This window comes from Hyla sarda, chromosome 2 (genome assembly GCF_029499605.1).
Source record: "Hyla sarda isolate aHylSar1 chromosome 2, aHylSar1.hap1, whole genome shotgun sequence".
NCBI classification, from domain to species: Eukaryota; Metazoa; Chordata; class Amphibia; order Anura; family Hylidae; genus Hyla; species Hyla sarda.
In genome coordinates, this window is record NC_079190.1 from 194,753,771 (window position 1) to 194,776,860 (window position 23,090).

A 23,090-nucleotide genomic window follows, 5' to 3' on the forward strand; every position below is an offset into this window, starting at 1 on the left:
GACAACCTGTGACTCGGGCTGCCCAAATAACACCTGTACCCAAGGTGCCAAATATTATATAAAATATATAGAAAAATTGGGGCTCAGAGTCATGAATATTAGATACAAATTAATTTATTGATAATAAGATATTCGTAATATTTGTATCTTTTGACCCACAGGGCCCTTGTGGGTCAGCAGAAATACACTGATATATTAAAAAGTCTATACATAAAATATTCAATGCATAAAATATGGCAAATAATTATATACAACTAATAAAATTCATAAAATGAAAAAACATAAAAAGTATTCTCAAAGTGTCCACACAGTCTGTAGAAATAATGCAGGTAGCTACTGTGAATAAATATCTCAGATGCGACAATAAATCCAGATGATTTAACTTCAATTATGGTTTCTGTAGATACAGCGAATGATACAATAGTAACTGGGCAACAGATGAAACAATTTGTAACCTTATATGAGGTTGCGATTCTAGTTCTCTGCACCGCGCGCTACTAGAGACTTGGCGGTCTCAAAAATGTGCAACGGCGGTAATTATTTTTGGTTGCTACTGGTTACAGTATTTGAAATGCAATATGGTAAAAGTTGGTACCTTGTTGTATGCTGGGTTGGTCGCCGGACGGGTCTCGGTTTGCCAAGCAGTAACAGCGCTATTAGAGACACGGCTGTCTCAGAGGTATGCAGCGGAGATGGTGTACAGTGGAAGCGCTTCTCACATGATAAATAATTTTTAGTTGGTACCTCTATTGTGTTGCCCTGATCGTCAGCCGGTCACAATCGCTGGGCAGAGGGTGCGCTGTTGGAGACTTGGCTGTCTCAGTTCATACAGCATCACCAGTGGGGTCAATCTGAGGGTACTACAGCAGTTCTCCTGCAAGCAAGAAAAATGGAAAGCCAGCGATGTTCTTGTGGTGTGGATGGCACGTAATGTCCTGTGATGATTAGCAGGTGCTGTGGGTCTTTGTGTATCGCTGTACCCTTGTGGGATTTTGGTGGATGGCACATAGTAGTTTAAGGCTAGATGCATTTCAGGCGCTCCATAGGACCTTTCTTCAGCAGCTCAACATGTTGACTACTATTTATCCTAAGTGTCATCCACCAAAATCCCACAAGGATACAGCGATACGCAAAGACACACGGCACCTGCTAATCATCACAGGACACTACGTGCCATCCACACCACAAGAACATTGCTGGCTTTCCATTTTTCTTGCTTGCAGGAGAACTGCTGCAGTACCCTTAGATCGAGCCCACCACTGCCGCTGTACGAACTGAGAGGGCCAAGTCTCTAACAGCGCACCCTCTGCCCAGGGATTGTGACCGGTTGACGATAAGGACAACACAATAGAGGTACCAACTAAAAATTATTTATCATGTGAGAAGTGCTTCCACTATACACCATCTCCGCTGCATACCTGTGAGACAGCAGTGTCTCTAGCAGCGCTGTTACTGCTTGCTCCAGCGACCAACCCAGCATACAACAAGGTACCAACTTTAACCATATTGTATTTCAAATACTGTAACCAGAAGCAACCAAACATACCGCCGCTGCACATTTTTGAGACCGCCAAGTCTCTAGTAGCTCGCGGTGCAGAGAACTAGAATCACAACCTCAAATAAGGTTACAAATTGTTTCATCTGTTGCCCAGTTACTATTGTATCATTCGCTGTATCCGTTAGAGACAATATCTACAGACACCATAATTGAAATTAAATCATCTGGATTTATTGCCGCAACTGAGATATTTATTAACATTATCTACCTGCATTATTTCTACAGACTGTGTGGACACTTAGCGAATAATTTTAAAGTTTTTTCATTTTATGTATTTTATTAGTTTTAAATAATTATTTGCCATATTTTATGCATTGAATATTTTATGTATAGACTATTTAATATATCAGAGAAAATTTTGGGAGAGGCTCTTATCAGACTAGTGACCTGCGACCCGAGCAACTCAAATGGCACCTATACCCACGGTGTCGAAAATGGCAAATAAATAGTAAAGAAATTGAAGCTCAGGGTCTAGAATAAATGGTAAATAAATGTATTTATATTTATATATGAATTTACACAATGTTAAAAGTTAATATGTGTACCGTGACTCACAGGGCCCTTGTGGGTCAGTGGAAACACAAATAGATAGAGGCAATATTCTATCAAAAATGGCAAAAATACATGAAAAATAAAACAATCTAAAATATGACAATACTTAAAATAGAATTAATAAAATTTATATTAGGCCACACGTCTGTGGTCATCCAGTTTGTAAAGGATGTCAGTATCACACGTTTAAAAAATAATCTCAATAAATATAGCAGCAAAAAATAGTAATGAATGAAATCTGTTGCTATTGGTAATGGTAATGTCCACAGAAATGATAAAGTTCAGTATTTTTTTTATATTTTTTTTTAATCAAAGCTCACTAATAGAGGCTCGGCTGTCTCAATAGATATAGTGATGCTTTGAAGTAGAAACAATGTTAGTGGTGGATACAATGTTAAGTAACAGATGGACTGGAATTGCTACAATGTAGCCCCGCTTTCAGAGCAGAGAGCTCGCTATTAGAGACTCCTCAGTCTCAAACGTATACAGCGATGTGTGTGGGCTTTAGACAAGGGGACTGCAGCACCTCAGAATGCAATCACGTACATGGTACCTTATTAGAATAATAGTCCCGGGTCATATGAAGAATGGGATGGCTGTTAGAGACTCGGCTGTCTCAAAATATACAGCGGTAATAGTAGTAAGTCCGGTCTTTTAGGAGCGCCGTGGTGGTTTCATTCATTCAGCCCGAGGGCTGGCAATCTCCTCGTGGCTCTGGCGATGTGCACAGAATTTATCTGTGTCTGAAGGATGCCGCAATGGGAACAGATGGTTGAATGCTGGATATGGTTGGATAAAGTGGTGATAACAGATTAAAGCTGGACGCGTTTCAAGTCCTCTATAGGACTTTTCCTCAGCAGCTTGGAATATGTGACATATTCCAAGCTGCTGAGGAAAAGTCCTATGGAGGACTTGAAATGCGTCCAGCTTTAATCTGTTATCGCCACTTCATCCAACCTTATCCAACCATATCCAGTCTCTATTAGTGAGCTTTGATTAAAAAAAATAAAAAATACTGAACTTTATCATTTCTGTGGACATTACCGTTACCAATAGCAAGAGATTTCATTCATTACTATTTTTTGCTGCTATATTTATTGGGATTATTTTTTAAACGTGTGATACTGACATCTTTTACAAACTGAATAACCACAGATGTGTGGCCTAATATTAATTGTATTAATTCTATTTTAAGTATTGTCATATTTTAGATTGTTTTATTTTTTATGTATTTTTGCCATTTTTGATAGAATATTGCCTCTATCTATTTGTGTTTCCACTGACCCACAAGGGCCCTGTGAGTCACGGTACACATATAAAATTTTACCATTGTGTAAATTCATATATAAATATAAATACATTTATTTACCATTTATTCTAGACCCTGAGCCTCAATTTCTTTACTATATATTTAATATATCAGTGTATTTCTGCTGACCCACAAGGGCCCTGTGGGTCAAAAAACACAAATATTACTCATATATTATGTTACACAAATAGAATAATATCTTATTATCAATAAATTAATTTGTATCTAATAATCATGACTCTGAGCCCCAATTTTTCTATTGATTTGTAAATAAAACTTATAGTACTTATCAGCTGCTGTATGATCCACAGGAAGTTCTTTTCCTTTTGAATTTCCTTTCTGTCTTACCACAATGCTCTCTGCTGACACCTCTGTCCATTTTAGGAACTGTCCAGAGCAGGATAGGTGGGATATGGGGACTTGCGACAGTTCCTAAAATGGACAGAGGTGTCAGGAGAGAGAACTTCCTCTGGAACATACAGCAGTTGATTAGTACTGGAAGAATTAAGATTTTTAAATATAAGTAATTTACAAATCTATTCAACTTTCTGGCACCAGTTGATTTAAGAAAAAATGTTTTCCAGTGGAGTACCCCTTTAAGCACCGATTAGCTCTGCTCTAAAATTGTCACATTCATATAGAAGATATTCAGTGGAACCCAATTGACCACTCTGATATTAGATGTGTTTGGTTGAATGTTTAAACATAGCTGTAGAGTGCTTATAAATGCTCCACCAGAGACTGAGACCAGTTTTTGTGATACATATAAATGAAGCTGTTCCTTTTGTTTACAAACCTGTGTATCTACTGCTCTATGTCCACAGTGTTATAGTTTGAACCCCTGTTCTCCCTTTAGCTTCTTGGAAGCACCTCAGCTCAGCTCAACTTACTGGTTAGTGTAACCTCTTCATTGCTACTCTTGATTCTTGCATTTTGCTCACACAGCACCTTGCAAACTCAGGGCATCACTAACCCCTTCTCAATCTACGGTTTGGGATAATTAAAGGAGTACTCCAGCTTAGTAAAATTAGTCCCTTATCCAAAAGATAGGGGATAAGTGTATAATCGTAGGGGTCCGACTGCTGGGACCCCCATGATTTCCTTCCCAGCACCCGTAGGAGAGGTGTTAAGCAGAGCACGAAGCAGTGGCTGACATGCCATGCATCTGTATGGGAGAGCCAGAGAGCATTCGTGGATCTCTGGCTCTCCCATAGAGATGTATGCAGGGGGGCATGTCAGCCACCGTTTCATGCTGGGGTCACCACAGATCCTTTTATAGGGAGAACCCAGGTGCCGGGCAGACACTTTAAATTTTACTAAACTGGAGTACCCCTTTAACATTATATTTTAATAGTTAGAATTTCTGCATGTGGCAATAACAAATGTGTATTTTATTTAAAAAAATTTTGTTTGTAAAATGTGAAAAAGGGTTTTTTAATCTCTATTGGGGAGAGGCTTATTCACATTTAAGTTTTCACAGAGGGTTATTTATAGTAGAGCCTTGCATTGGGATTGGGATCCCGCACTGCTGCAGCCGAGGTGCCGGCAAAAAAGGGAAAGATGCCTGGCGCCGACAAAAGAATATATATATATTTTAATTTCCCACCCCGGCCCGCACGCCTGTAACTCACGGCGCTGCAAGGGGGAAAGGAAGTCTGTGTACATATTGAGTATGCATGCGCACACAGCCTCCCTCTTCCCTTGCGGTGCCATGAGTGAGGTACAGGCCGAGAAAGGGATCCACGCTCACACATGCCGGGAAGGGGATACTTCTCCGGAGCCACAGCTCAGCTTCAGGTACCCCAGTCCCCCCTGTCACTTGACCTCCCCTTTGTCATTCCTGTCATTACCCCTGTCCCCCCCCCCTACTCAGCCCTCTGTCACTCCTGTTTTCATCCCTGTTCCCGCCCATCCAGCCCTCCTACACCCCTGCTATACACATAGGTGTATGTGCAGAGCATTGCACCCTAGTTTCTGTACTACAGACACTAGGGTGCAATGCTCTGCACATATCCCATTTGTATAGCAATGTTAGCAGGAGCGGGCGGGATTAGGCACAGATATTAGCGGGAGCAGGCGGGAGTGGAGAAAACCCCCTGCGGGGGCGGGCGGGAACGGACAGAAATTCACCGGGAGCAGGCGAGAGCAGAATTATAAAAACAGTCCTGTGCAATGCTCTAATTTATAGCAATCTTTTGATTGCTTGCACTGTTTAGTGCTATGCATAGGCTTAACACTGATAAGCGATCTATGGTCCATAGAAGAGAATCATCAGAGTTGGCGTGGAGCTGGTAAGCAGGGCTGCCATCAGGGGGGTACAACCCATACACTAGTAAGGGGCCAGGAGCTTCATGGGGGCGCGCCGGCCCTGTGTTTTTTTTTTTGCTTGTCAGTGAGTGACTGTTTCTGTCACTCACTGACCGCTGGGGGCCCGCCACTGTATGCTGCTCGCTGACTGATTGACTGACTACATACAATCAGTCAATCAGTCAGAATCATTCGAAAATGCGGCAGGCCCCCTCACACGCTGGGTCAGCGCTACCAGGGAACCCGGTGCACATATGATGGGGCACTGCTACTTACACCTGCCTTTGGGTACTTGCTGGCGGAGGTGCATGCGGTGAGTGACATCATCGCAAGCACCGCGCCAGGACGCTGACATCCTTAGCAGCATGTGCGATGAGGTCACTTACAGCACGCACCTCCGCCAGGAAGTCCTGTCAGGCAGATGTAAGTAGCGCAGGCTGTGAGTGTGAGAGTGAGTGTGTATGTTGGGGGGGGAGGGCTGATGTGGGGAGGCTACCTAATATGGTGGTGCTACTTAATGTGGGGAGGCTACCTGATGTGGGGTGTTATCTGATGTGGGCAAGCTACCTGATATGGGGGTGCTACCTGATGTGGGGAGGCTAACCAATGTGGCGACGCTACCTAATGTGGGGAAGCTATGCCATGCTGCCTAATGTGGGTAAACTATGCTACGCTACCTAATGTGGGGAAACTATGCTACACTTCCTAATGTGGAGAAACTGTGCTGTCTACCTAATGTGGGATAACTGTGCTGCGCTACCTAATGTGGGGAAACTGTGCTGCGCTACCTAATGTGGGGAAACTGTGCTGCGCTACCTAATGTGGGGAAACTGTGCTGCGCTACCTAATGTGGGGAAACTGTGCTGCACTACCTAATGTGGGGAAACTGTGCTGTCTACCTAATGTGGGGAAACTGTGCTGTCTACCTAATGTGGGGAAACTATGCTACCTAATGTGGGAAAACTATGATATGCTGCCTAATGTGAAGGAACTGCTTCCTACCTAATGCAGATTAATGTGAGTTGCATTGCAATGTTATGGCATAGTACTTTTTTTTTTTTTTTTTTTTTTTTGGCGGCGGCCAGCCCAGGCACATTCTTCGCACAGGGGCCCTCTGCTGTCTGTGTCTGCCCCTGGTGCCAGGTATAGGCTTCATCCCTCTATATACTATGGGGCAATGTGAGGGGCATAATGTAATATGGGGCAATGTGATGGGCATAATATACTATTGGGTAATGTTTCTGGCATAATAACCTATGGGGGCAATGTTTGAGCCTGATAATCTATAGGGACAATGTTGGGGCCTAATACTATACAGCTGCACAGAGATATCTAATACTATCTGGGGCAGTGTGATACATACAGGGGATTTGTATAGAGTTGAGGCTTTTGCTGTAGCGAGAAGCCTAAAATGTTTGTCTGGCAGATTCGGTGATCGGGAGACGTCTTCATGATGACCCAGGACAGATGGAGAAGAAAGAGAAAAGTGAACTACTCTGATCAGAGAAGATGCCCCTGTGAGTATGTAACTGTAGTCACTTATATGGTCTGCAGCCCCTGCGTACAGCTCAAATCTACTCCGATATAGGGGTTATTGATCTTTTGCATAGTGGTTTTTATTCAATAACAATATAGCGGTATTAGTCAGTGGTAATGGCAGTGGTCATGGTAGTGGTCTTGATGTGGCGGAATTATATGTCCCTTGTATTGTGGTGTTGTTAGTGATTCTGGTCTGTGTGCGTGTAGTGGCTTTTATTTCCTTACAGTACGGTGGTATTATTTAGTCACTCTAGAACTAATATGGAGTGGCGATTATTATTTTATGTTTCTAAGCCGGATACTAAGATTAAAATCCAGTGTGTGCCACAGTGAGGAGGAGGAGGCGGGGGGCCCAGACTACAAGCTGTGTAAGGGGCCCCAAAATTTCTGATGGCAGCCCTGCTGGTAAGTGGAGCTCCAGTTAACAACTTGACTCATCGGACCACAGCAATTGCTGATAGCAGCTGGGACCTGCAGTCTATGAAGCAAGAAAAGCTTCTGTGCTAGCTTCATAGTCCAGGGCCGTACTAGGCAGCCAGAGTGTACAGGTACACCCATCCTCTAGGTGTTAATCGTCAAAGCAATGACAAGTTCAGGTTGAGTCTGCAATTATCAGTAAATTGCAAGTGCTAACTTTGGCCAATAATGCAGTGTGTAAGAGCACCCAAAAACCACACGGTCAGTTATAGCTATTAAGTAAACCATGTGCAGTTTTTGTTTTTTTTACCTACATATAAACAGTTACCCCAAACAATGTACACAACAATAAATTCATAAAAAATATATAATCTTTATTGTGCCACAAAAATTTATTACAGGGAATAAAAGAGTAAAAAGAAATAGGGAAGAGGAGACAACTAAATGACACAGCGGGTAAAAGAATTACATGTGAATATTTAATTATGCAGAAAAATCTGATGAAAGATAAGGCTTCCTTTACATATATGTGTCAGAGGAAAAATGAAGCAGGAACTGATCCCATTTATTTGAATGGGACAGTTCACAATCATCTGGTGTCTCAGTTTGGATGCCGGATGATTAGACTCTCTGGACAGGCACAGACAGGGGAACGCATCTTGCTGCGTTCCCCCATCCGGCGATCACAAACAATGGATGCCGGATGATGCCAACTGATGCACTTCTGGAATCAGTTGTGGCATCAGTTTTGGCAATTTTCGCCCAGTTTCACCTGAGCCGGACTCCAGCCTAAGAAAAGTTCAAGATTCATGTAAAACATAAAACCAGCAGGTAAAATACATACATAATTTGTTTATTTAGACCAATGATTACTGTGCTCAGACAGGCAAATATACCAAATTAATATAAAGGGCTATTGTGGCTAGACTTGCATTGAGGGGGCGGGGTGTGATGTCACATGGGGGCGGAGCCGTGACGTCACGATCTTCCGTCCCCGTGGTCAGGAGGAATTAGCCTGAGATCCTCCAGTGCTTCCGGAAGCAGTTACAGGTGGGTGCTGCATGCTATATTGTGGGGGTCCCCAACGGCGGGAACCCGGTGATCTGACATCTTATCCCCTATCCCTTGGATAGGGGATAAGATGTCTAGGGGCGGAGTACCCCTTTAAGACAATCATGTTGGTGGCAGTAGTCTGCAATTGCATCTATGTTCCATCTGTCTTGATACCCTTCCTTTATCATCTTGATATTGTGATGAACGTCTTGTTCTCACCAATATCATCTGGATATTTGTATGGACATGGAGAAAGTGTACCTTTATGCTCACAGTAACCACTTTTTTTATTTATAAGAATGCTTTGCACCATTTCGGCATAATTGCCTGCTCTTTAGGTACCAAAGAGACATAACTGCACCAGGCAGAAGCTTCAACTTCATTTAGAACTTTTGTAAAATTGTAAAAACTGTTGATAAATTTATGAATTTGAGAAATATCAAAGATCCCCTATTTCTAGTTGTTCATACTCAGTAATAACCTTGTCATTTTTTTTCATATAGCATCCCAAAAGTACTCTACATTCAGTCAAACAACATTGGCAGCTTAAAAAAATCTTTTGTTGGCCTGTCTTATCAATCTTGATTTCTCCATTCAGAGGCTCTTTTGGTTTTGCACCATAAATAGATTGTCAGGTTTTGTATACAAGCATTTCCCATAGTAAAAGTTGGCAGAGAGGCCTTATTTACAAGTAGCCAAGGTGACAATCTTGATTCCAAAGGTTCTACAATGACACCTTCATTACTCACATTGCATTGTTAGCTTTGGTTATCACAGGTAGCAGTAAGTGAACATGTGTTGCAAATCAAACAGCCAGCAAATGCGTGCAGCTTAATATATAAGGCCTCTGACGTGCTGCTGTTTAGTATTGTAAATATAATAGAAAAGTTTGTTAAAAAATTCAATTGTTTACATTACTACTTTCTTAGTACTATGTTTTTCTGAGATGCATGCCATAATATCACAATAACTCAATAACAAGCAAACATGTAACATTCCTATTAAAACAGTAACACTACATAAATACATTGTATGAAGTTTAGGGTAACCCATACAAGCAAGCAATATGAACTCCGTCAAATCTGTCATGTGAGCAAAACCTCTATAAAATTATTGTGGGCGTTTTCATCATCAATGGTTCAAATATCTATATGGCTCTGCTGTTCAGATGAGCAATGGAAGTGAGTGACACTGCACTATACTCACAGTTGTGGCCATACCTGTGACTACAGCTTAGTATAGTACCGGTACAGTTGCGCAGGTTGCATTTTGCTTGCATACTCCTACTTGCATAAAAATACTAGAGCTCTTTACAATTACCATTTTTGCATTTTTTACTTCTCTGCCCACTACTCTGCACAACTCTCCCTTTCTCCTGGTTCAGGGATCCTGTGACAGTAGAACAGAGGATGAATGTTAAAGGGGTCTTATTGATAGAAACATTTTTGATATGTTGCTGGGTCCACTATAAAAATAACAATGCATACTCACCTACCTTGCGCCCTTGAGGTTCCCCCGCAATGTCTTATGGTCCCCACTTGTCTCTCTTCTTTCTACTTCATAGACAGACTTGAGTGCAGTGGTGTCCCACCTCAGTCAGTGATTGGCTGATGAGTATGAAGTAGTAAGAAGATTGATGTATGGGGAACCAGTGGACAGATTCATCAAAATTTGTGTGGAGGAAAATTCGACCAGTTGCCCATAGCAACCAATCAGATCACTTCTTTCGTTTTAGAAAAGGCCTCTAAAAAAAAAATAAAAGAAACAATCTGTTTGGTTGCTATGGGCAATGGGTCAACTTTTCCTCAGCACGGGTTTTGATGAATCTCTCCCCAGATGTCATAGAGGGAGCGAGATAGGTAAGTATGCATTTCTTTTAACAGCGGGCAAAGCAACATATCAAAAAAGGTATCTGTGATGGTAGATAGGGAATAGTGCAGCCCTGAATTCCCCCCACTGTCCATACCCACTTAGATGATCTGCCCTAAACAGCAGACCCCAACTGGGTGACGGTCCCTACACTCAATAAGTGCATGGGGTGCTAACAGTAGAGGCAAATAGGCTAGGTTGCAAACAGAGTCAGAACATAAAAAGGGATAACCAGAAAATGGGCCAGAGGGTCAGAACCAGAAGGGCTATGCAGTACAAATTCAGAACCAAGGACAAAAATAGAAACTAGCAGGGGTCAAACCAAAAAAGACACGGTCTGGTCCATATCAAAAGGCAGAAGACAGAATGAGGTCACTAGCAAAAGGTCAGGTCCAGGCAATGGTACAATAAACAGGGGAAAAGCATGTGAGGAATGGAAACCACAATCACAGGCATCTGTGACCAGCAGATGCCTGGTTTAATGTCCCACCGATTTGGAAGCATGGAATGCCGATACAGTGGCTGATTAGCCCAGCACTCCAGTCTCGTGATCAGCTCACTGCTCCGCTTTTATTGTGACAAGCATCTCTGCGCCAGGCTGCTACCAGCAGTGCCTCACAGGGACCTTACATCTATTCAGAATACTCCTTTAACAAAACACTAGTTGTGTAGCTACTTTGGAGACTGAATAGAAGTCCAAAAAGCAGCACATCCAAACCGATAAAGAAAAATTGTAGTAGGTGCCCGCAGTCATAGGGGCCTTGGTTAGGGGCTCCCAACTTCAAATAAAAAGTCTAACCTTCCTTTCCGTATGCTGCACCTGTGTTGACAGAGTCTAGTTTTAAAATCATTAGTTGTTTCTCCCACATAAACCAAATTACATGTGCACCACAAAACATAAATGATGAAAATAGAGTTGCAAGTTAAATCATGGTTAATTGTGTCCTGCTTCTTTGTGACAGGATGGATAAATAAACAGCCCTTCTGGACATATTTACAATTTGCTTCAGAATGCTGCACTGCGCCTGTGCAGAGTGACCGAGGTTGGCCGCCAGACCATCTTTCTCTCATTGGCTGTGACGAGTCTTGCATAGTTCCGGCCTTTTCCTGATGCAGTCGCGGGCTCTATTCCTGCACCTGTGTATTGATTTTTCATCCACGCTTGTTTGTTTATGGCCGCAGTTCTTTGTGGTGAGTGTCCGCCCACTACATACTCTGCTTGAATATGAATATGATTCTATACATATGCGGCACATTATGCACATTACGCACTTTTAAGGTTACACTATTGTGATTCATTAATGAGGGCACATTGGGGGACATTTATGAAAGCATTTAGTAGTTTTTTCTTGCTTAAAATTGTCGCAAAAAAAGTCGCATGTGCGACAACTCTTTTTTTGTGTGACATTTTGATTGTGCAGTGCCCTGAGTAAAAAAAAAAAAAAAAAGAAACTTGCTTACCAAAGCAAAAAGGGATTTTTGAATTGCAGTGGTCAGAGATTTATCAAGTGCGAAAGTCACAAAAAAGTCGCATCACATGCAAAAACCTACCAAATTTAATCCAGCTCAAACATGGAGCAGAAAAAGCCACTATCATAGCAAAAAAAAAAATAATAATAATAATTGCTTACGTGTAACATATTTATCAACAAGCTGCAACCAGTTGATAAATGAGTCACAGGTAAGCAGGATATATATGTCTGTGCATAAGTGTGTATTATCTAGATATGAGAGAGTGTGTACATTTATGCAGCTATACATGTGTGAGTGGGGACTGGCGCTGTTGCTTTCTGTTGTGTAATGTAGGTGTATGGCGAAAGTGTCCTCTGACCAGATAATTCCTTAGCATTTTTGTAACTAACCCATATCACCCCTCAAAAAATATGGATATATCCAAGCAGATACATGTTTTATCCTTCATTATTTACTGTACATGTTTTAACCTTTAACATTTTAACATGTGGAAATGCAGTTCTTCATTATTATACAGAAGTTAAAATAAATATGATTTGTAATTTACTAGGGGGTCTCCCTTCTGGTCCAGACTGCATTCTGTCTGCTCAAAAGCATAGACTTTAGACTCCTGCTGGACTGGCAGGAGACAAAACTCAGGAAGTGTTGTCTGGCAATAGGTAGTGAATAGCACTCGCTCTCCCTGTTTCATACACAGGCAGAGTTTCCGGAGTTTGGTCTCCTGCCAGTCCAGCAAAATCTGTGCTTTCGAGCAGACAGAATGCAGTCTGGACAGTGCCCATTTGATCATATCATCTATTGGGACTATATTTGAACTCCATGGCTTAAAAAATACTATATGGCAATATTTCTAGACACAGGGTAGAGATGTTATTTAACCGTTATTTTAATAGTAATTTGAACATTTCATAGTGGAACTATTTACAAGCCAACCTGTCATGTAATTATCGCTACCCTGAGAACAGCATATTATAGAGGGAGAAAAAGTGAACACTAAGATTTATAGGTTTATCTCCCTTCTTGGCAAGCATGTGGGGTGGCAACCAGGTAAGGAGTAATAACACAAGTGTCTTGCTTACAGTCAAGCATGGCGGTGGGAATGTCATGGCCGTGCCTGCTGCCACTGGGAGCTACAGTTCATTGAGTTAACCATGAATGCCAACATACTATGACATACTGAAGCAGAGCATGATCTCCCTTCTGAGACTGCGCCGCAGGGCAATATTCCAACATGATAAAGACCCCTCTAAGACGACCACTGCCTTGCTAAAAAAGCTGAGGGTAGAAGTGATGGACTGGTCAAGCATGTCCCCAGACCTAAACCCTATTGAGCATCTGTGGGGCATCCTCAAATGGAAGGTATTGGAGTGCAGAATCTCTAACATTTACCAGCTTCGTGATGTCGTCATGAAGGAGTTGAAGAGGACACCAGTGAAAACCTGAGAAGCTCTGTTGAACTCCATACCCAAAAGGCTTAAAGGGGTTATCCACCATAAGGTAATTTTAGTATGTACCTGCCAGACAGTAATGGACATGCTTATGAAGGATCTGCGCTTGTCTTGGGGCTAAATGGCTATGTTGTGAGATTACCATAATACTGTGGCTAGCTTTTTGTGAACTAGTATTTCCTGTTTGAGTTTTCTTCTTTTGCCTACAAATCCCATAATTCCTTTTCCTCCCTCCCACACATCAGCCACCCCACCCATTGAAACATAAATGGGCTGCATCCATTCAAAAGACCTGTGGTTTTCAATCAGGGTGCCTACAGCTGTTGCATTAGTTGTAGATTAATCTCTCTCCCACCAAGCAATCCCTCCACCCATTGAAGCAGACAGGCTCCCTGTCATCAGCTGACTAGTGAGTCAGGTCTTGGCCGCATTGCAACCTGGGAAAAATCTGAGACAACAGTCATTTTATATGCTGTTATAAATAAATATTGTTGTTAAAATCACAGAAGAATTGTGAGAAAACCATGACATACAGGTACAAACACTATATTATGAACTACACTAACTTTACAGCCCCTGTAGCATAGTCAAATAAAAAATAATCCTAGAATACCCCTTTAAGGCAGTGCTGGAAAATAATGGTGGCCACACAAAATATTGACACTTTTGGCCCAATTTGGCCTTTTCCACTTAGGGGTGTACTTACTTTTGTGTACCTGTTGCTTTAAAAAAAAACTTTTGACATGCACTAGAGATGTCAAAAATTCTGATCAGCCATGGTCTGAGCGTTGAAATCCTGACCAATTGTTCGATCACGTGCAGCTGACCGGCGCATTCCCGTAGACTTACATTTTAAGTGTGTCTTGCTTAGCATGCTCTTCTCCCAGCTATTGGTTGCAGTCTGAACATTCAGAGCTGGACTGATGTCTCTATAACATGTCAAAAGTTTTTTTTTAAATGACAGTGCCTTTTTAATGGCTGTGTTGAGTTATTTTGAGGGGACACAACATTAAACACTGTTATACAAGCTGTGCTCTCACTACTTTACATTGTAGCAGAGTGTCATTTCTTCAGTGTTGTCACATGGAAAGATAGAAGTAAATATTTACACCAAAGATGTACATATGCATGGCTTCTACAGAGGAGCATCTGTGTTTATCCGGCAATGTGTAAATGATCTATTTTGTCTGAACACAGCTGATGGCAAGATCAAAGTCTTATTGTACATAAAGATGAATACTCTACTAGGAAAAACTGTCTGTATTATACTGTATATGGTCCTTTGTCTCCCCCATTAACTCTGAGCAGGGGGAGATATATCAAAACCTGTCAAGAGGAAAAGTTGCTGAGTTGCCCATAGCAACCAATCGGAATGCTTCTTTCATTCTGAAAAATGAATGAAACAACCTAATTGGTTGCTATGGGCAACTCAGCAACTTTTCCTCTGGACAGGTTTTGATCCACCTCCCCCTTTAGAAAGTGTACTACATGGCTTTAGGCTACTCACAACCAATGGACTGCCTCATGTCTATGAAGAACCAAAATATTACTAAATACTATTTTCCTGCCCATGAATATAGGACCCCTTTAGTTGTTAGGGTACCAGAACCCAGCTATGGAACCCAGAAGTCTAGTAGTTACAGACCATTTTTACATGCTATATTATTCTACTAAAATGTAATGCACATGCTAACAGTCCCAATGATTTTAATAAAGAGGTTCTGCAACAGGTTTGTTTTATACAAAATATGGTCACAAAACTTCTCAGTGAGTTTACATTTTTATATAATTTAAAGTATGCCATTTATACATTTTAAAAAAAGTTTTAAACTTAAATAATAACATTATTATTATTGTTGCACTAATAATTAATCATTCATCCAAATAAAATGAAAACCTTTTATTCACATTTATTTAAAACTAGCAACATAAAAAAAAAATCTTTGTCAAGTCTATTTATCGTTATATAAAACTGTAAAGGGTTTTCTGGGATATTTAGAAAATAGTGTAAAAATTTGAAAAATATAGTTACCCCTAAATCCGCTTTCATCAGACCTGTGGTTATGCCAGGACTTGTATGCGAAAATGCATAAGGTTGTGCCAAAGGCATGGCAAAATGGAGATTACTAATATCATGCAATAATAAATGTGTATTCTGAGTATATCCAAGCATTATAGAAGTGATCAAGTAAAAGAGTATTCACGTGATGCAATCCCCAGCCAGTGCAGTTCTGATGGTGCCCGTATCCTGTTTGTTGTAATTTCCTGGTCTCCTCTTAACAAGGAAGTGCCCACTCATCTACAGAAGTCATGTAAGTCAGTGCTGCAGCCAGTAAGTGGATACTACCTTTGATTGAGACTACTCTAGGAAGTGTTAAGCAGTAGGGACTGGGCATTGTCAGAAAAGCAGTGGAGGGAGATAATGGAAGGGGAGTACTGTCTGTTTTTTTTTTTTTTAACTACCCCTATTATATGTATGGGTCCATATAGAATCCAATAAATAGTTGTTTTTTTAACATATTTTCTAAGTTTATGATCTTGTATAATGGTTTCATCTAAGTTAGTCTAGCTGGTATTTTAATATTTTTGCTTACTAAAGTATGAAATCAGTTCTAAATATTTGTAATGCACTGTTACACTCCCATAATACCGTGTTCAGAACTACTTTTCATTGATCTGTGATGTTGAAATCTTGCAGTGCAGCTACTACCAAATAATGCCTGTGAACTGAGGTTTGTAGAACATAAATTTTAAATTAGTACTGGGAAAAAGTGCTGGGATTATTTTTCATGTCTTGGCTCTGTGAGTGTAATTTCCATCCTCTCAGTGATGCTCATGTACTATTAGACACATTATTGGCTGGAAATAAGTAAAACAACAGACTATATTTTGGAAACAATATTTTAGAGAAAAACCCAGTGGCGACACTCTGCTGCCTATAAACAACCTTTTGAATTCTAGAGAGTGGATTCCTTCTAGCTATGTGTTTGAAGTTTAGCATTTTATGTCTGCCACTGGCTGACATGAACTCCTGCAGCACCTCATCTGCCCGGCGGGTGGTGTGTCAGCCCATTTGGAGCTGAGGAATCACTGACAACGGGGCTGCTTTGTGTGGTACGTGGCTCCAGCGGTAAGCTCAAGATCCAGCAGCAGTATTATGACATCACTCTTCCTGGACTTTAAAGGAGAACTTCTCCAGTATTTCAGGGCATGGATATCAGTCAAGTGAATTTTCTGATGTTTTCTGTATTTTGTGGATTTTCTGGCTTGCTTGATGTGGGATATTCCATGTCCAAAGCCTACCCATTACCTGGCACTAGCTTTCTTCTGACTACACCTCTATTAGATTCGATGTGTGGGAATTAATTTCACAGCACAACTTCTTAGAGACATAGATAGATAGATAGCGGCACTAGCACAATAAATCTTCTCACACTTCTCAGGACTCTAGGAACAGCTGGAGAGTCTCTGTTCTGACCCGCGGTGGTGCTAGGACAGAGAGTTAGGTATGAATACAATGTAAGGATATAAAGAAAACATAGCCTGCACTCACCGCACAGTTCGGGTCTCTCGGCCTCGGATACCAGACCTCTTCGGTAGCGTGGGACTTGCAGCAACTGCTGGTAGCGCTCAGAAAACAGGCAACTGCCGGCATTTTCGCGTTACAATCAACGCTTCTTCTGGCCTGAAGAAGCCGGAAGAAGCGTTGATTGTAACGCGAAACCGCCGGCAGTTGCCTGTTTTCTGAGCGCTACCAGCAGTTGCTGCAAGTCCCTGGCTACCGAGGAGGTCCGGCATCCGAGGCCGAGAGACCCGAAATGTGCGGTGAGTGCAAGCTATGTTTTCTTTATATCCTTATATTAATTTCACAGCTTTGAATGACTGATTGGAAAGAAATAAGAGCCTTCTCTATAATAGAAAGGATGGTCTATAATTGGAGAGCATAGGGACCATATACTGTCCTTGACCTAAGGCCCTCATCTGCAGGGACCATTTAAAATCTACATTTCATATCTACTTATTAATGCAGGCAAGGACTGATAACTAGAGATTCTAATAGAAACATAGTCATGCCAAATCATTGGTTGTTTTATATGTAAGTAGATGTAGGTAAAGCCAGTCTCTTGTTATTTGGTATTAGCGAGTCTTCTGACCTCAAAACTGTTCTAGTGTATAATAAAGAGGAATATGAGGTGGGGAAGATCCAGGACAGTTGACTGTCTTCAATACATAACTTTTGGTCTTGAAAAAGAAATATAGAGGAATATGAAGCCTTTGGGAAGTGTAAATATCATAGAAACTGTAATGTTACTGTATCCAAGTAGTGAGACTTGCCTTTTATTGCCCCATAGGCATATATTTGCATTACTATTATTTATTTTAAAGCACATTAACTGTTCACATGTCATGCGTATAATGTAGAAAGGAAGAGAGGACTCTGTGTGTGAGGAAGCTGTTCATAGAGCGTGGCAGTGGTAGCATGATTTTTCTTAAAATATGTTGGGGCAGTGAGTTCCATAGCATTATTGGATACACAGGAGAAATCTCTGAAATGTCTTTGTTAGGAAGAGAACACAAAAAGGTAGAGGTATTGAAAGATTAGCTTAGAGATTTATGGAGGGGGCAGATTGTTAATGGCCCTGTATGTTATTGCTAATGAATGAAACCTGTAGCCAATGAATGGATTGGCAGAGAGGAGAGGTGGATTAACCACACAGTGACATTCAGGATGGATTGTAGGGGAACAAGAGTGATAGATGGAAGGCCACAGAGAAGGATGTTGCAGTATTCCAAGCAGGAGATGTGGGTGCATGTACTGGCACATTTTTGTCAAGTCAAAGCGGAGAGAAAAAGCTGATTCAAGCTGCCTGGTGGAGGTGGCAAAAGGTGGTAAGCGTTTGGATGTGCGGTTTAAAAGACAGAGCAGAATCTGAGATGAGTAACTCACTCAAGTAAGTTAAATAAAGTTTAACTTTTAACATAGACACATGTTAGAAGGATATTGTGGACCCCTGGGGTTCTTTGTTGTAAGAATCTGAGATTAGGCACCAGGGGTTGAATTGTTCCATTTGGTTCCAAGGTTTTGCTAAGTAGACCAAATGTGTTTTTTCTGGCAATCCATTCTCAGTATCACATGCACTAACCTGTTGGTACAGACTTGTAGTGCGAGTGACACTGTAGTGACAAATAATACTTACCGTTCTGCTCTCCGTGCTTCAGTTCTTTGATAATCTCCACTCTACTATATATGTTAATAGATGTTATATAGGGCAATACGAACCCCAGGTGCACAATGGCTTCTGGCTGGGATCTTCATAGTAATAACTTCTCCCCTGTGCTGAGCCTCCTCTGCTGTAGAATGGAGCTCCACTCTGCATCATAACACCAGTGGTCACAGCTATTGTGCATGCAGAGGAGAGGGGACTAAATGCAGACTGAAGCTCTATACTGCAGCGGAGGAGGCTCAGGACTGGGGAGGAGGCATACTATGGAGATGCCAGCCAGATGTTACTGTGCACCCAGGGCATGGGAACGCCCCTTATGCATCAACCATCTTCTTAGCATACACAGAAGAATAGGCATTACCGAAAAATGGAGGCACGGAGCAAAGAATAGTATAATTTTCATCAGTGTCACCAGCACTACAAGCCTGTACCAAAAGGTTAATGCGGGCGATACTGATGACAGAGACCATTTAATGAATTCAAAATGACAGCACCCTGTGGATGTAAATCAAAGGAAAAGAATGTTTATCCTATTTCCGCAATCTTAGTGATTACGCTGAAAAACTGGATGGAGACAGGTTAAGTTTCTGATCAGACTCTATAACTGAATTATACATATAGCTGTATATGTATATGAATATCTTTAACATATGCATGGTGCCTGGAAAAGCTGGGCTGTATAAGGCATGAATAAATTTAGCTGACAGCATTATCTAGAAGACTGCAAACCTTGTTTAATGTTGTAGTATTCATGAGGACATGACTACTTTCTGCTTTTCTTGCACTAAAACCAGAAAAAAACTGAAAATGTAATTCATTATTTAATAATGTACAGAGATTTTTTTCAGCTATGGAATTAAATTACAATTAAATTATATCTAAAATAAGCATAGAAAATCATAGGCTCAGAAATGCTCTAAATCTCCTTTTGAAGAAGTTGCAACATTCTGAAGAGTGTGTAGTAGAATAGTAGAGCACCAAACAAATATATTCCTTTCATCTGGTGATATTAAAAAACTATGATGACTTCATAACAGAAAACATCAAATAGTTTAATGAAGACATTCTGAAACAACAAGTTAAGCAGTTGGATTCTCTTTGATATCCAAAATGGAAAACTATGAAGATATGCCACTTAAGAAGGGAGATGTTATTATTCCAAGTAGGAGTATTATCCAAAAAAAGGCCTCCACAATATGGATCTTGTCAAAGTCATTCAGATCCTTGGCGCTTACCCATTTTTCTGCCTCCCAACACATCAACTTCAAGAATTGACTGTTCGCTTGCTGCCAACACAACAGCTGCCATTGTCATTATATAATCAATGTTATTCATTCACTTTACCTGCCAGTGGTTTTAATGTGATGGCTGATCAGTGGCATATACACTTAATGCTGTAAGTCGGCATGTAGTTATGTAAATGATTACAGGTGTGATTACTGTGTACATGGCCTGCCATTGACAGCCAGCCACTGTTTGCAGTGGTGTTGTGAAGGAAAAACCTGGAATGCTACAGACTGGAACTGTATTGTCTTAAAGGGGTATTCCAAGATCTTTTTTTATTTGACTATGCTACAGGGGCTGTAAAGTTAGTGTAGTTCATAATATAGTGTCTGTACCTGTGTGTGATGGTTTTCTCACAATTCTTCTGTGATTATTGCCCCAATATTTATTTTTAACAGCATACAAAATTACTCATGTCTCGGGATTTCCCAGGTTGCAGTGCGTAGAGACCTGACATCACTAGTCAGGTGATCAGAGGGAGCCTATCCTGCTTCAATTTAGCAACAGCTATAGTGCCCCTGTTTAGAAAACACTGTATTTCAATGGGTGGGGTGGCTGATGTGTGGGAGGAAGGAAAGTGATCTCAAACTTTCAAGCATGGAACTATGAGATGTGTAGTTTAGAGAACAAAATCCAACAGGAAATACCCAGTACTTGCAGAAAATCATCTTATGGTGGATAACCCCTTTAAGAGATAGTTGGTCAGGTTCTAGTCTGGTAGCTTCATGGTGAGTACTTCACTCCCGTCTTTACTCTGGAATGACAGGCTACGCCAGTTGCTGTTGTGATGATCTGGGGAGCCATCACATACAATAGTCTGCCACTCCTAGTAGTTAAATGAGGAATACTAACAGCTCAGCAATATGTGCAGGACATACTGCGGACACAAGTGTTGCCTTTCATGGCAGGACCTCCAACTGGCATTTTTCAGCAGGATAATGCTCACACACACAGCATGAGTTTCCCAGGAATGTGCCAGATTGCAACATTTCCTGGGCCTTCCCAGTCACCAGATTTATCACTAATTGGGCATTTATAGTGCCAGATTCAGCAGCTCATCACTGTGTAGGATCTACAGGCCTAGCTGCAAAGTTTGTGGGCAAATGTGCCACAGGATGTCATATGGAACTTCATGCATCCATGTCCATCCGTATCTCATCTTACATGTAGGCTAGAGGCAATGCAACAGAATACTAGAACTTACTTTCCTACTTGTACAATTTTCCCCAATAAACTTTTATACTAATTATTAAACTCACTTACACATATGATCATTACATTTACACATATTATTCATTTAATTCTAACAACAAATTCTTGATGCTTTATTTTTGAAGTGTATATTGGATACACAAGTGGTATGAGTCAAATACAATTGTCCCAATAAGATTAGCAGAGAGTACAGCTCTATGAAATAAGTCATGGTTAGCCATGCATCTGGAAATACCCAAATGTGAAGGCGTATCCATACATCCCAAACGTCAAACATTGTTTTGCTGCATGCTTATACCCAGTCAATCTATAATGCATGCATTAGATCAAAATGTGTCAAATATACAGCAAAATTCTAATTCATGTGCATAATTCATGTATGTAATTGCAGGTTTGTTGCAGAAATTTCTGAAAACTCAAATAACTTACTTTAGGAGTCTTAAAGGGTCATAGAATACATTTGGAATTTAGTATGAAGACGTTGTAGAGGGAAAAATACATTTTCTCCATGGGCTTTGACATGGCAGCTGCAGGGAACTGGAGTAGGTGAGTATAGCATGTTTATTATTTTTGAACCACCCCCAGACATGGAGAAAATTTTAGTTTTTCCTAGACAACCCCTTTTAAAGGGGTACTCCACCCCAATACATGTTATCCCCTATCCAAAGGAAAGGGGATAACATGCCTAATCTTGTACACAGCGGTCACACCCCCTTCCATAGACATGAATGGAGGGGGCACGATGGTGGTGGAGCAGAGTTTGATCCATGCATCGGATCATGTGGTGCCGCGCCGGAGATCGCATGGGGTCACAGTGGCCGGACCCCCCGTGATCTTCGGCATGGCACCCTGTATGGGAGGGGGTGTGACCGCCGTGTACTAGATCAGACATGTTATCCCCTATCCTTTGGCCAGGGGATAACATGTCTAGGGGGTAGAGTACCCCTTTAAGGCTACTTGATAACATTACTGAATTATCTAAAAAAAAAAAAAAACAGTCCAAACATTTGTCCTTAAAAAAAAATTTTTTTTTTTTTCATTATGATAAATTTTGAAAATAATATTTTGTAGTTGGCTGTAATATGTGCTTGGGCGCTCATTTTATTGTTGATTATTTTATTTTTACTTTTTTTTTCTTTTATTGTTTTGAACTGTTTAATATTGTACAGGGCAAAAGAGGATCATGGTGCTACATAATAATGACACTGGAAATTGTTAACTAATTAGGTTATTGATAGGGTAATAGATGTATTTCTGTAACTTTTTCTGTTCTTTTGGGAGAAGCCAAATACAAACTATTGCAATCAAAACTGACAATGGACATCTCACTATTTCTATATAAAATAGGATGACCTGTTCATCTTCAAGGAAAAAGGGAAACAAGTGTAGCAGACACTTAAGGACACAAGCTGTATTTTTAGCTGCTGAAATCGTTGTCACATTTCTCAAGGAACTGGAGCAAGCAAAACAACCTTTCACAAGGACAATGATTAATATTTAAAGCTGTTTTAATCCTGCAGTAGCATTCAGAAAGCTAAACTACCACTTTTCTGTTTGTAACTAATATTAAAGGGGTTATCCAGGAAAAAATTTTTTTATATATCAACTGGCTCCAGAAAGTTAAACAGATTTGTAAATTACTTCTATTAAAAAATCTTAATCCTTTCAGTACTTATGAGCTTCTGAAGTTAAGGTTGTTCTTTTCTGTCTAAGTGCTCTCTGACGACACGTGTCTCGGGAAACGCCCAGTTTGGAAGAGGTTTGCTATGGGGATTTGCTTCTAAACTGGGCGTTTCCCGAGACACGTGTCATCAGAGAGAACTTAGACAGAAAAGAACAACCTT

At 40.8% G+C, this 23,090-nt stretch overlaps 1 long non-coding RNA gene across 2 annotated transcripts in view; it reads left to right on the forward strand.

Annotated features, from left to right (window-relative positions):
- LOC130355649 (uncharacterized) overlaps positions 1-22,825 on the forward strand; it is a 47,792-nt gene extending 24,967 nt beyond the window's left edge. Inside the window, exons 4-7 of one of the 2 annotated variants that reach the window (XR_008888606.1) lie at positions 11,567-11,795; positions 13,159-13,574; positions 21,638-21,792; positions 22,594-22,825. This is a non-coding gene — a long non-coding RNA (uncharacterized LOC130355649). The remainder of the gene's footprint in view (positions 1-11,566; positions 11,796-13,158; positions 13,575-21,637; positions 21,793-22,593) is intronic. The other variant, XR_008888607.1, reaches the window with a different exon arrangement.
- The last annotated feature ends 265 nt before the right edge of the window (positions 22,826-23,090 follow it).